The sequence below is a fragment of the Coenobita brevimanus genome, unplaced genomic scaffold, assembly GCF_032717465.1.
Source record: "Coenobita brevimanus isolate Jiangsu-jjx unplaced genomic scaffold, ASM3271746v2 jjx.HiC_scaffold_1115, whole genome shotgun sequence".
Lineage (NCBI taxonomy): Eukaryota > Metazoa > Arthropoda > Malacostraca > Decapoda > Coenobitidae > Coenobita > Coenobita brevimanus.
The window spans coordinates 84857-96650 of record NW_027641925.1 but is presented as its reverse complement, the minus strand read 5'-3'; the positions used below and the strand labels follow the sequence as shown (position 1 = coordinate 96650).

The 11794-nt window shown below is 43.0% G+C and overlaps 1 pseudogene; it reads left to right on the top strand.

Moving 5' to 3' along the window:
- The first annotated feature begins 1612 nt into the window (after positions 1–1612).
- On the top strand, positions 1613–10327 carry LOC145389515 (chymotrypsinogen A pseudogene; annotated as a pseudogene).
- Positions 10328–11794: the final 1467 nt, after the last annotated feature.

Here is an 11794-nt window from a genome sequence, read left to right as displayed (position 1 = left end):
CACACACACACACACACACACACACACACACACACACACACACACACACACACACATCTAACTCATAAATTGTAAGCTTCACCTACGTAATTACACACACACACACACACACACACACACACACACACACATCTAACTCATAAATTGTAAGCTTCACCTACGTAATTACACACACACACACACACACACACACACACACACACATGGATGATGATGATGATGATGATGATATATATATAAATATAATATATATATATATATATATATATATATATATATATATATATATATATATATATATATATATATATAATATACACAGACACACACACACACAGCCGAACTGTAAGATAAGCTTCTCTGTGAGAGAGAGAGAGGGCGGGAGTTTTGGCGTGTGTGTGTGTGTGTGTGTGTGTGTGTGTGTGTGTGTGTGTGTGTGTGTGTGTGTGTGTGTGTGTGTGTGTGTGTGTTTCTAAAATCTGTAATATTTGTGTTAACTTTTTTTGCAGCGAGAGAAAAAGAATCCGTTTATTGCCTTCTCTCTCTCTCTCTCTCTCTCTCTCTCTCTCTCTCTCTCTCTCTCAACACGTCTCCATTCATGCATGTCCAACCCTCTAATGCAAGGGTTAACCATTACTACCGGTCCTTCATATATGCAACAGGTCAGCTCTGGAACTGTCTTCTGTCTGTATTTCCTTCTGCCTATGATCTCCAGTCTTCCGAACGCAGTGTGTCCAGGCATCTCGAAATGAAGGGATCTTGAATTTGGCTCTCTGTTATCTTGTTTATATCATCTTCTTGGAGGAAACAATCTTGCAGGCTTCTGGGCTTTGATTCCTGCTTCCTTGCATGAAAGAATAAAGTTTGGCCGAACATGATGCATAGTAACCAAGGAGACTCATTCGTGCCTCATAACCAAGCCTCATCGAATTTCCTACAACCAGAAACTAGTAATTAAGTTCCAGAAATTGCCCAGTCCCATCAGGTGCTGCAGTTTATAGGGGAGAGACAGAGAGAGAGGGGGGGGGTTAAAGGTGTATGTATTGTACGTGCGCACAGGTGTTGAGCCTTACCTGCACTCAGTCTGGCACCATCAATACCTTCATTAGAATCTTTGTACACCGAACCAACACACATTCACACACCAAAAGCTGAAAATCTATTAAAACCTCTGTGGTGTAATTAGTGAAATGTGTGCGAATAACGGGACAGGAAATACGAGTACTATATTACTGACACCGGAGTGGGACGAATAGGCAATGATATAAAGTAGGTTATGACCCAGGTGTGGCACTGTCCGAACACACTGAACGTTAGTGAAGTATGTGAAAATGTCAGGGAGGAAAACTGTACCGTTCTGGGGAGAATAGACCCTAATATAAGAACTGTCATGACCGATTTTGCGCCAATCTGAAACGCATTGAACTTTAGTGAAATCGAACTCCAGTGAAATGTGCACGAATGACTGAGAGAAACTTGTAAATTATGAGTACCGGTGTAGGGCGAGCTGACACTAATATACGGAGTGTCATGACATATTTTGCGCCAGTTCTAAACGCACCTCCGACTCGTGTTGACGACGTTAAGGCTATATCAATGTGTTTTGGCGGTGATGGCGGGGGTTGTGGTAGAGGTTAATATCTTACCAGCGGATGCCAAGATTTTATCAGCGGATGCCAAGATCTTACCAGGGGAAGAAGCCAAGCTCTTACCAAGGGATGAGGCTGCTAAGATCTTACCTGGGGAAGAAGCCAAAATCTTACCAGAGGAGGAGGCTAAGATTCAGCCACGCTCTTTCTCGTGCGGGACAAGCTCTGTGACCTTACAAGCGGGCCAGTCCGTTCCCTTAACCTCCCCTAACTATCCCTACGCCTATCCCAGCCCACTATACTGCCGCTGGGTAGCTCAGGCACCCATAAACACAGTTATACGCGTCTACTGCCCAATTTTCAACGTTTACAGCAGTCCCCTGTGCCAGATGGACCGTTTGACCATATCCCAGAATGGCTTGGACAATCTCAGCGACGGGATCTCCTACTGTGGGGGCGGATACATTGATGTCACCCTGAATTCAAACCGTTTCGTGGCCACCTTCATCACTAGCGTCAAAATATTCCCCTACAGAAACAATGGATTCTCCTGTATTCTGACGGCCATGGCGAGGTACTGTACTTGTATATGTCCTTTGCCTCAGTTGTATATATGACTTTTTTTCATACAAGATGGTGCATTGCATAACCCTCCTCTTCCACTGCACCGAGAGATTTATTGCACTTTGTGGGCACGGCTTATTCAACGTTATCAACGTTTAGTGTGGATTATCTCTCCATTTTCTAATTTCACTGTGACACACGCCCACACCAACATACTCAGCTGCCCCTGCAACACACAAGATACCGTGAAATGCATAAATCATTGAACCCTATTGTACACAGCATAGCAGGCTTCGTAACATCTCTACCTAAGCGATTTTATCTGCATCTTATACATCAATATCCCTTGAGGGGATATTCTCCCGCATCTGGTCAGGTCAGGTGCGGGTAAGGGGATGGGTCCACTATGATGTGGCAGGGGTAAACCAGCTCCTCTGTCGGGCCCTGCTGAGGATGTCGCTGCTTAAACTGCGCAATTGACTCTCGTGCGGTGTGGTGCGGTGAGGATCTGTCCCTTCTTCCCTTGGGGCTATGATACGAGTTAATGTGAGTGTTTAGATGAGTAACTACCCCCGCTAATACCAATACACCAGTCCTGTATGAGACAGCCCTAGCATGTATTCAATATGGACGGTAGGTGTTAGCGCCGAAATGGTGACATGTAGAGGTGTATGGTAAGCAGGAGGACTACTGGGCCTTGGGAGCAGGCTGTGAAGCCTATGTACAGGGTCGGACACATAAAAAAAAAATATATATATATATGAGTGTGTGGTCCTGTCTGGGCTACCTGCCTATCCTTGAGGGAAGCAGCCTAGGTATATAGATAGATAGATCCTCTTGTGTATTGTTGGTGCAAATTATGTCGATATTAAACGACATGAATACCATACGCGATGATGATAAGGTGTAATATGCAAAATAAATCGTAGAGAAAAGGGTGCTACGAAGCCTCCAGTGCTGCTCAGAATCCAGCCCTTAATTTTGTATACAGTACACGATGGTCCGTAAATAGCGCTCTACTAGAAACTCCTTTGGCTCAGTCTGCTAGTCTTGGCCAAGTGTGACAATGAGAGTAGGAAGTGAATACATTATGCAGAGCAGGCATTGACAATGACACTGACTGAGCCGTGCCCGTAACGCACGAGAGATGGCCAGAGGGAGTAAATGAGGAGAGTTATATATTGTCTGTCTATAGCCATACGCCTTAATACCGTAAGGGATGGCCACAAACAAATCGCCTCCATGTCGCCCTGTTTCCTGCCCTCCGCCTAACTCATAACCCCACCCCCTCTCTCTCATATACTTCTCCACTTCATTCCCCCCATCTCATCCTCGGTCTCCCCACCTCTCTCGTCCCCTCCACCTAGCTCACATACACTCTCCTTGTTAGTCTCTCACTCACCTTCCTCTCCACCCTGTATTCTGGCGCTGGAGAGAGACACCTTCACGTGGTGGCATCGGTATGACCTTAGTCCACCATCCTCCTCTCGGAGGTTAGAGAGGGAACTGAGGGGGACCAGTATACCCGAGCAACATCTCCCTCCTCCCCTTCGGTATCACCACATGAAGGCGTCTCTCTCCAGAAAATAGATACAGCCTTCATCAACCCATTCACTGCTAAATATCCTTCCAAAGCTGAAAACAATCCTTTAATGGTAACAAGGGTAGGATAGACATGTAACTAAGTATCAGGGCCCTTCTGTTAATGACCTGCCCCATGGTATGGTGCCAGGTGTGGTGTGGGAAGGTGATTTGGTGTGGTGTGTGAGAGGGCGGTGTGGTGTGTTGTAAGGTGTGGTGTGTAGTGGGAGGGCGATTTTGTGTGGTATATGAGATGGTGGTGTGGTGTGTTGTGAGGCGTGGTGTGGTGTGGTGTGGGAATATCGATGAGAGTAGTTTATCGTAGTTTACCATTGCTCACCGCTGCTGCCAGTATCGATGGAAGTCGCCGTAGACAGACGTAGAGAGATAGGGAGGTTGGTTGTAAATTGTCCAAGTACCACCATTATAAGGTCGTGAGGCGTCGTATGGCTCGAACTTGCCGTTGCTTAGTAAAATGATGTGCCGTCGACTAGAGTGAAAAGGTACGCCTCTCTTTCTCACCTTCTCCCTTTGTGTATCACAAGCGAGGTGAGTTACAGAGCACTCTTGGGTTACGGAGTTAATTGTACACAGTTATATCGACGCGTGATTGACAACGTAACGTAGCGTGATGGCAAAACCTCCTAGCTAACCCCATCTCTGTCTTCCGCCCTTGATCGTATTTTTGGGCCCTCTCTAACCTCTTCTCTCAGGCTGTCTCTCAGGTTCTCTAATCTTCCTACACGTGATTTGGGACTTATATCCCCCTCTGGCTTCCAGCTAAAGTGTGTGGGCATACGTGTGCGCACGAATGTGCGCGCGCGCGTGTCTGTGTGTGTTTGTGTTTGTGTGTGTGTGTGTGTGTGTGTGTGTGTGTGTGTGTGTGTGTGTGTGTGTGTGTGTGTGTGTGTGTGTGTGGGTCATGTTTCCGGCACATGATCAGAGCTGTTTGGCATTCCTGATTAGTCCGGGACAACCAGATTGTGGATATACATTATGTGGATTGACATTCCTACTGAGAAGCTGTGTATGTCTCCTGCAGACACTACATCCTGCACATTGTGATATGAGATATATACTAGTGCCTATATAATGCCTACATATTGGTGATTTTGTGTGATGTGTGACAGGGTGGTATGGCGTGTTGTGAGCTGTGGTGTGGTGTGCGAAGGTGATTTTGTGTGGCATGAGAGGGTGGTGTGGTGTGTGGTGAGGTGTGATGTGGTGTGCGGAGGTGATTTTGTGTGGTGTGTGACAGGGTAGTATGGTGTGTTGTGAGGTGTGATGCAGGCTTGGTTCCACGTACAAGTACTTGTGCTTGTACTTGGACTTTACAAACTTTTGAGTACTTGTACTTGTATTTCCACTTAAGTACAAAATTTTGAGTATTTGTACTTGAGATTTTAAAAATCAGTGTACTTGTACTTGGGCCAAATGTACTTGAAAAATCAAGTACTTTTAAGTACTTTTCCAGTACAGTACAGTAATAATCATATAAGGTACATTGCATAAGTACACTGTAATTTAATAACAATAACTGTTTGAACTATGACATTAAGCAAATTATAATAAGTTTGTTTTAGTTGTACTGTTTGCTTTACTAAACAGTATGTCTGTCAATTATTAAATACTAGTGGTAATTCTATTATTTCCATTGTAGCTACTACTGTAGGGTAGTAGTACTATCTGGCAACTCTGGTGCACACACTTCAAGACTGAACAGGCAACAACATGTAGACTTTCTTCCTGTCTGCAACCTGGTCACTACTGTAGTTTAGTCTTTCAGTAGCCACCATTTATAGCACTACGAGTGGCATCATGGCATCACCTAAGGATTCAGGCATATGGAGCCACTTGAAATTACCAGGATATACTACTGGAACATTCAAGACAGTCTGCAAGCAGTGTGATATTGATATATCAAGCTCCAAAAATGTTACATCCAACCTTTACAAACATATGAAAGTAAGCACAGCTTGCTAAGGTTAACAAGTAGTATTAGTAATAGTAGCACCAACACCCCCGCCAACTAAAAGAAGAATTTGTATAATACCCAATGAGTAATCCAGCTTCCTTCTATGCACATGGGGCAGACAAAAAGTAAGCCCGCCTGCAGCCGGCTTTTATTTTATTTTCTAGGTGTTTTTCAAAGTTTTAGGGAGTTTTTAACAATATTAAATTCTAAAATAATATTGTAGGACTTCCAATGACTTTCGCAGACGAGTTTACCCTTTCACTGCCTCTACTTTCTTACATGCACGAGGTTCAACCTGTTTTTCACTCCCCAGCTGTATTTTTTATAAATTTGATATTATCTACATCATTTTTAAGACCGGCGAGGGGTGGGGCGACAGCCCCAAGGTTAGGTTAGGTTGTCAGATTAGGTTAATGACAATAAAGTTGTCAGATATATATATATATATATATATATATATATATATATATATATATATATATATATATATATATACTTAATATATGTGCATCTTAATAGTTATTTTTCCCTTTGTTTCAGCGGAAACACAGTGCTTTATATGAGAGGAAAGTCAGCACTCGTGTCAACACTACTGGGACTAGCCAGTCAACCACGGAATGCTTTGTTACAGTGTCAGACCCAAAGAAATGTGCGACACACGATGCTCGTCAAAAATAACTGGATGATGCACTAGTGCTCTTTGTGGCATGTGATCTTGTGCCTTTTTCTGTTGTAGACAGCCCTTACTTTAGTGGTTTACTTATTGCAGCTGACCCTCGCTATCAGATGCCAACACGCCAGGATTCCCCGATACCACTACTGACACAAATGATGACACTGACTTGGAAGATGATGATCTTGATGATTTTGATGGTGCTGATTCTGCTGAACTGTTTGAAGAATTAGCAACTGAGCATAACTCCTGCTTGGCTCATACATTGCAGTTGGTGGTAAAAGATAGCCTAAAAGATGCAGGACACTTAAATATTACACTCAGCAAAGCATCAAAATTGGTATCTTTTGTGCATAGGTCAACAATAGCCACAGATGTTCTGGAAGGAGAAAAAAATAGATCAGGTTGTGCCACTCGCTGGAATTCACAGGTGAAGATGATCAGATCTGTTTTGCGAGGGCCAGAAGAAAAGCTAAGTAGTTTGGATGGTGCCCCAACCCTTGGAGCATATGATCAAAATATTCTTCAAGATGTGCTAGAAATTTTTGAACCATTTGAGGAGGTCACTGACTGTGCCCAACGACAGAACTCTGTTTCCTCAAGTCTAGTTATTCCTTGTGTACGGGGGCTCAAGTTTCACCTAGAGCAGATGCAGTCAAAGTATAATAGTGCTCTGGTATTTGAACTGAGGAAGTCAGTACAGAAACACCTACAGCTGAATGAAGATCGAAAAATATATTAACTGGCAACCATATTTGAACCAAGGTTTAAAATGGATTGATGTTCTGAAGAGGAGGAAAAGGCGAACCTGAAGTCCTCTGTCATAACTACAGCACAGTTTATGGCCAAAGAAGCTACAGTTCCTGCAAGTATGAATCCCGGCACAGAACTTCCAGAAGATAATCCAGGGCCCAGTTCAGGGAATTCTGAACCAAAGAGGAAGAACTGTTAAGTTTTATGGCCACCCCAGCTCAACAATCAACAGCTGTAACAGAGGTGCAGGAGTCCATTAATACTGAAATTCAAAGATACCTGAGTCAGCCATGCATTTCTGATGAAAGGGATGTAGCCTACTAGTATACTGAAAGGAGCACATGGAGACATTTCCAAGTCTAGCAAAGATGGCACAAAAATACCTATCTGTCTCTGCTTCTTCTGCACCTGTGGAAAGGATCTTCAGCATCGCTGGAAAAATCTTCCTCCCGCACAGATATCAGCTTGAAGACAAGAATTTTGAGTCTATGATGTTTGTGAAATCCAGTGATAAGTCCTACAGGTAGCTAGTACAGTATTGGTAATGGTATCAGTACTTTGAAAAGCAAATTTGGATGACCAGTTAACTCTTACGTGCCTGGTGTATCCAGCTGAATGCCACTACCCATGGGGGCGGGGAGGGTTTTTTAGTAAAAAGTTGAGAAATTTTCATGTGTTACTATCTATAAGCATTGAAATTAACTGGATATTGTACTGTACATATTCCAAGATTGACTTTCATATTGAACACCAACGATGACCTGACCACCATTTTGTGTTGAGGTTTTGTCATATGGCCACTGGCGTGGCTAACTGCACTTTGGCCTATAAATACAAATTTGTCAGAACACGGCTCAGCAAACTGTTTTAAGACATAAAGAGTTTGGTCAAATGTGGATTTTTGGTGTTCAAACAAGGCAAATAAATGTGTGATAACCTGCCCTGTAACAAGTTGCAAACTTTAACTTCTGTAATTGACAGTTTTAGAGCAACCACAAACGTTTCACAATGTGGGCATTAAATGCACCATCCACCTGGACCTCTCACAGGTTGAGCTTAGTACAGTATTTGTTAATGTTTAATTTTCCGACATTATTGCTTACTAGGCAAATCATTAAATTCAAACTAAGGAAATTATAATTTGCTTGCATATTTTTCTAAACTGCAAGTATCACACTTCTCGTTTATAGCGCAAATCTATTTTGTATTATTAAAATTTGTATTATCAGTTAAACTAGAAAATTGACTAGAATTTGTATCATTACCTTTACCTGCGAGTTGGCCCACTTCTGATCACCTTCACTCACAAAGCCCTATGGGCATCTCTTGCCGCCCTGTAGGTAGATCTTCACCTCCCTTAGGCGCTGTGGGCCGAGGTTCACTGTCTAAAATCTGAGAACTACACAGATAGGTACTTTTGGGGGGGGCTTAACTCTATTCATTTTAGTAAGATCACTGTATTATATTACCATAATATGCTTCTTCACTAGATATTTGTTACTGAAATTGAAATAAACATGTCTATAAAAAATAATAGATAATTTGTTGAAATGTACTTTTACTTAAGTACACTGTCAAGCACTTGGACTTAAGTACTAGGCAAATCTTCTGTACTTGTACTTTTCTTCAGTACTTGTACTTGTTCACAAGTACTGGCACATGTACTTGGACCCATGCCTGGTGTAATGTGTGGTGGGAGGGTGATATTGTGTGGTGTGGTATGTTGTGAGAGTGGTATGGTGTGTGGTGTGGAATGGTATGGTGTGTGGTGTGGCGTTGTTTGCTGTGTTGTGGTGTGTTGGGTGGTGTGGTGTGGTGTGGTATGATGTATGGTGTAGTGTGGTGTGGTGTGGTGTGGTGTGGTGTGGTGTGGTTTGGTGTGGTGTGGTGTGGTGTACTTGGCTAAAGTTGCTGAGGTCTACAGGGGTGAAGCACATCATGTCTGAAGCATGCTAGTGCGTGACAGAGGGACGGGGTAGTTCCTTAAGATTCATCCCCATCTAAAAAATACATCAGTGCATTGAGTGTGTGTGTGTGTGTGTGTGTGTGTGTTTTTCAGTCAGTGCGTATTTTTCACATAGACAACCACTAGTCGGTTTGTCTTCATCGAACAGAACTGGGGCACTCCCACAAATTGCATGCTAATTTGTGGTTGCATGAAATTCTGAGTTATGAGGTAGGAATGAGTCTTCCTGGTTGCTGGTTAAATCAACTGACTACACGCGGCCATCAGCTGCGCTGCAAGGGGCTAGGGACGTTCGTCAGGTTAGAATAAACACGTTGTAGTTGGCCTGTCTGCTACCTACAACTCTCCAGGTATTAACTAAGTCTTCTGTAATTCCTCAGATCAGGCACCACTCGTCCCCGACCTCCTACGTCTTCGCCACAGACAGGGCAGTGCGGCCTGAAAAATCCATCCAGGATTGTAAACGGCCAGGATGCTGGGCAGAACGAGTGGCCGTGGCAGGCAGCCGTTCGCAACAAGGTGATCAACGCGCTATTTTGCGGCGGAGTGCTGATTGCCGATCGCTGGGTAGTGACGGCTGCCCACTGCGCTGCACACTACCCCATGGATCAGATCTACGTCACACTTGGAGACCATTGGAGAGACCCGACCAGACCGACACGGTACACCATTACAGCGCAGGTCTCCAAAGTCATCATACACGAGGCCTACGACAGGCAGACGGTGAACAACGACATAGCTCTCCTGGAACTGAGTGAGGCAGTGACCTACAGTAACGGCGTGAAACCAATCTGCCTGCCCTGTTCCGTCACACCGCAGAAACTCGAGGGACAGAACGGGATCGTAACTGGCTGGGGTGCGACGTCCTCTGGAGGATCATTCAGCGAGGTGCTACAGGAGGTGGAGCTTCCCCTGATGTTCACTGCAGACTGCCAAGGCTACCTAGGGAACGTCGTGACCTCAAACATGATCTGCACCTACAAGCACAACCACGATGCCTGCCAAGGAGATTCTGGAGGTCCTCTGGCTTGGAAGGGAGAAGACGGGAGGTATTATCTCGTGGGGGTTGTGTCCTGGGGCTACGGTTGCGCCGGTGTGGACACTCCCGGGGTATATGCTAAGGTCACCCACTACCTCGCCTGGATTCAGATAAAGACGGGTATCACTGTATGTCCGTAGAGCCATAACTTACCAGCAACCACATACAGACGTGAGCTAAAGGTTGTATTCTAAGTTGTTTTGGAGATTCCACAACCCTTCTTTCCGAGCAATTATTTCACACATATACACCTTAGCACCGTCTGGTTGCATCTGAGATTTAGTAGCATCTCTTCCTCGGCTACCTGTTTGCATATTACAACTTAATATCGTCTTGTATGCTATTAATGTAAAATATGTTGATATAACGACTATATAAATAACAGAGAAACGAATCTTAGGTATAAAAAGCAAACTAAGCCGCTCAAGAATATGTACCAGAGATGGGATGGGCAGCTATGAAGTAAAAAGGGAATATGGCACGATAACTTACTACTGCATCAAACATAATAGTTGTATATGTAGGTATAGATACTGATTTCATCCTTTTGGCTATGTATGGTTTCTCTTAATAAAATAGTCTGGAAATAGAAGTAACAAAACATCTAACTTTGGCCATCAGAGTACCAGCACCACACAATATGATACAATCTCAGTGTACATTTGTGCAGAACACCGTTATAATGTACAGGAAAATAAATATCAATTGTTCATCCTGTATCATTTTCTAACGACTTTAGTACCGTAGTTTATTTTGGTCTATTTATCTATTTATTTCTTTATTTACTTTTTACTGCCTCCTGATCATCTGATTCAGTTCTAAAGCAACCTAGATTCAATCCCTTCACTGAAATGTTTTTTTTAACATACGATTAGTCTTGCTATCCTCAGACGATTTTATTAGACGGTTGTTTTTGTTTTTTTTATTCTAGACAAGAGAGCTATCAAACTGAAGGGATTTGATATAGCCTTCAGTAACTCAATTTCCTACCAGAAGTCCTTCATAAGTTAAATAAAATCAACTGGTGGTAGCAGGAGTAGGCTAAAAACAGATGTCATTAAATAATAATAATAATAATAATAATAATAATAATAATATCGGTGGTAATAGTAGTAGTAGTAATAATAGCAGTAGCAGTAGTAGTACTAGTAGTTGCAGTAGTAGTAGTAGCAGCAGTCTCTAAGAACTGATCCTAAGTTAAGCATTAAATATTCTAATGATTCTAAATAGTAGAAATTTGAGCAACTAAACTCCCAAGAAACTAAGCAATATAAGGATTCTAAGCAGTGATTAATCTAAGCATTCTAAGCAGTGACGATTCTCAGGGATTTGGATTCTAAGACAGCAAACAATCCTAAGTAGGGAACATTCAAAGCAGGGAACAAGTAAGGATCTAAGCAGTACCATAACGAGTCTAAAATCTAAGCAGTGTAGATTCTAAGACAAAAAGAATAATCCATTACAGCAAGGATCCCAAGTAGTGAACATTCTCAGCAGTCAAAAAGTAAGAATTCTAACCAGGAAGGATTCTAAGCAGATCTAAGCAGTAAGGAGTCAAAAGGATGAAGATTCTAAGCAGGTCTAAGCAGTAAGGGGTCAAAGAGATGAGGATTTTAAACAGGTCTAAGCGGTAAGGAGTCAAAGAGATGAAGAT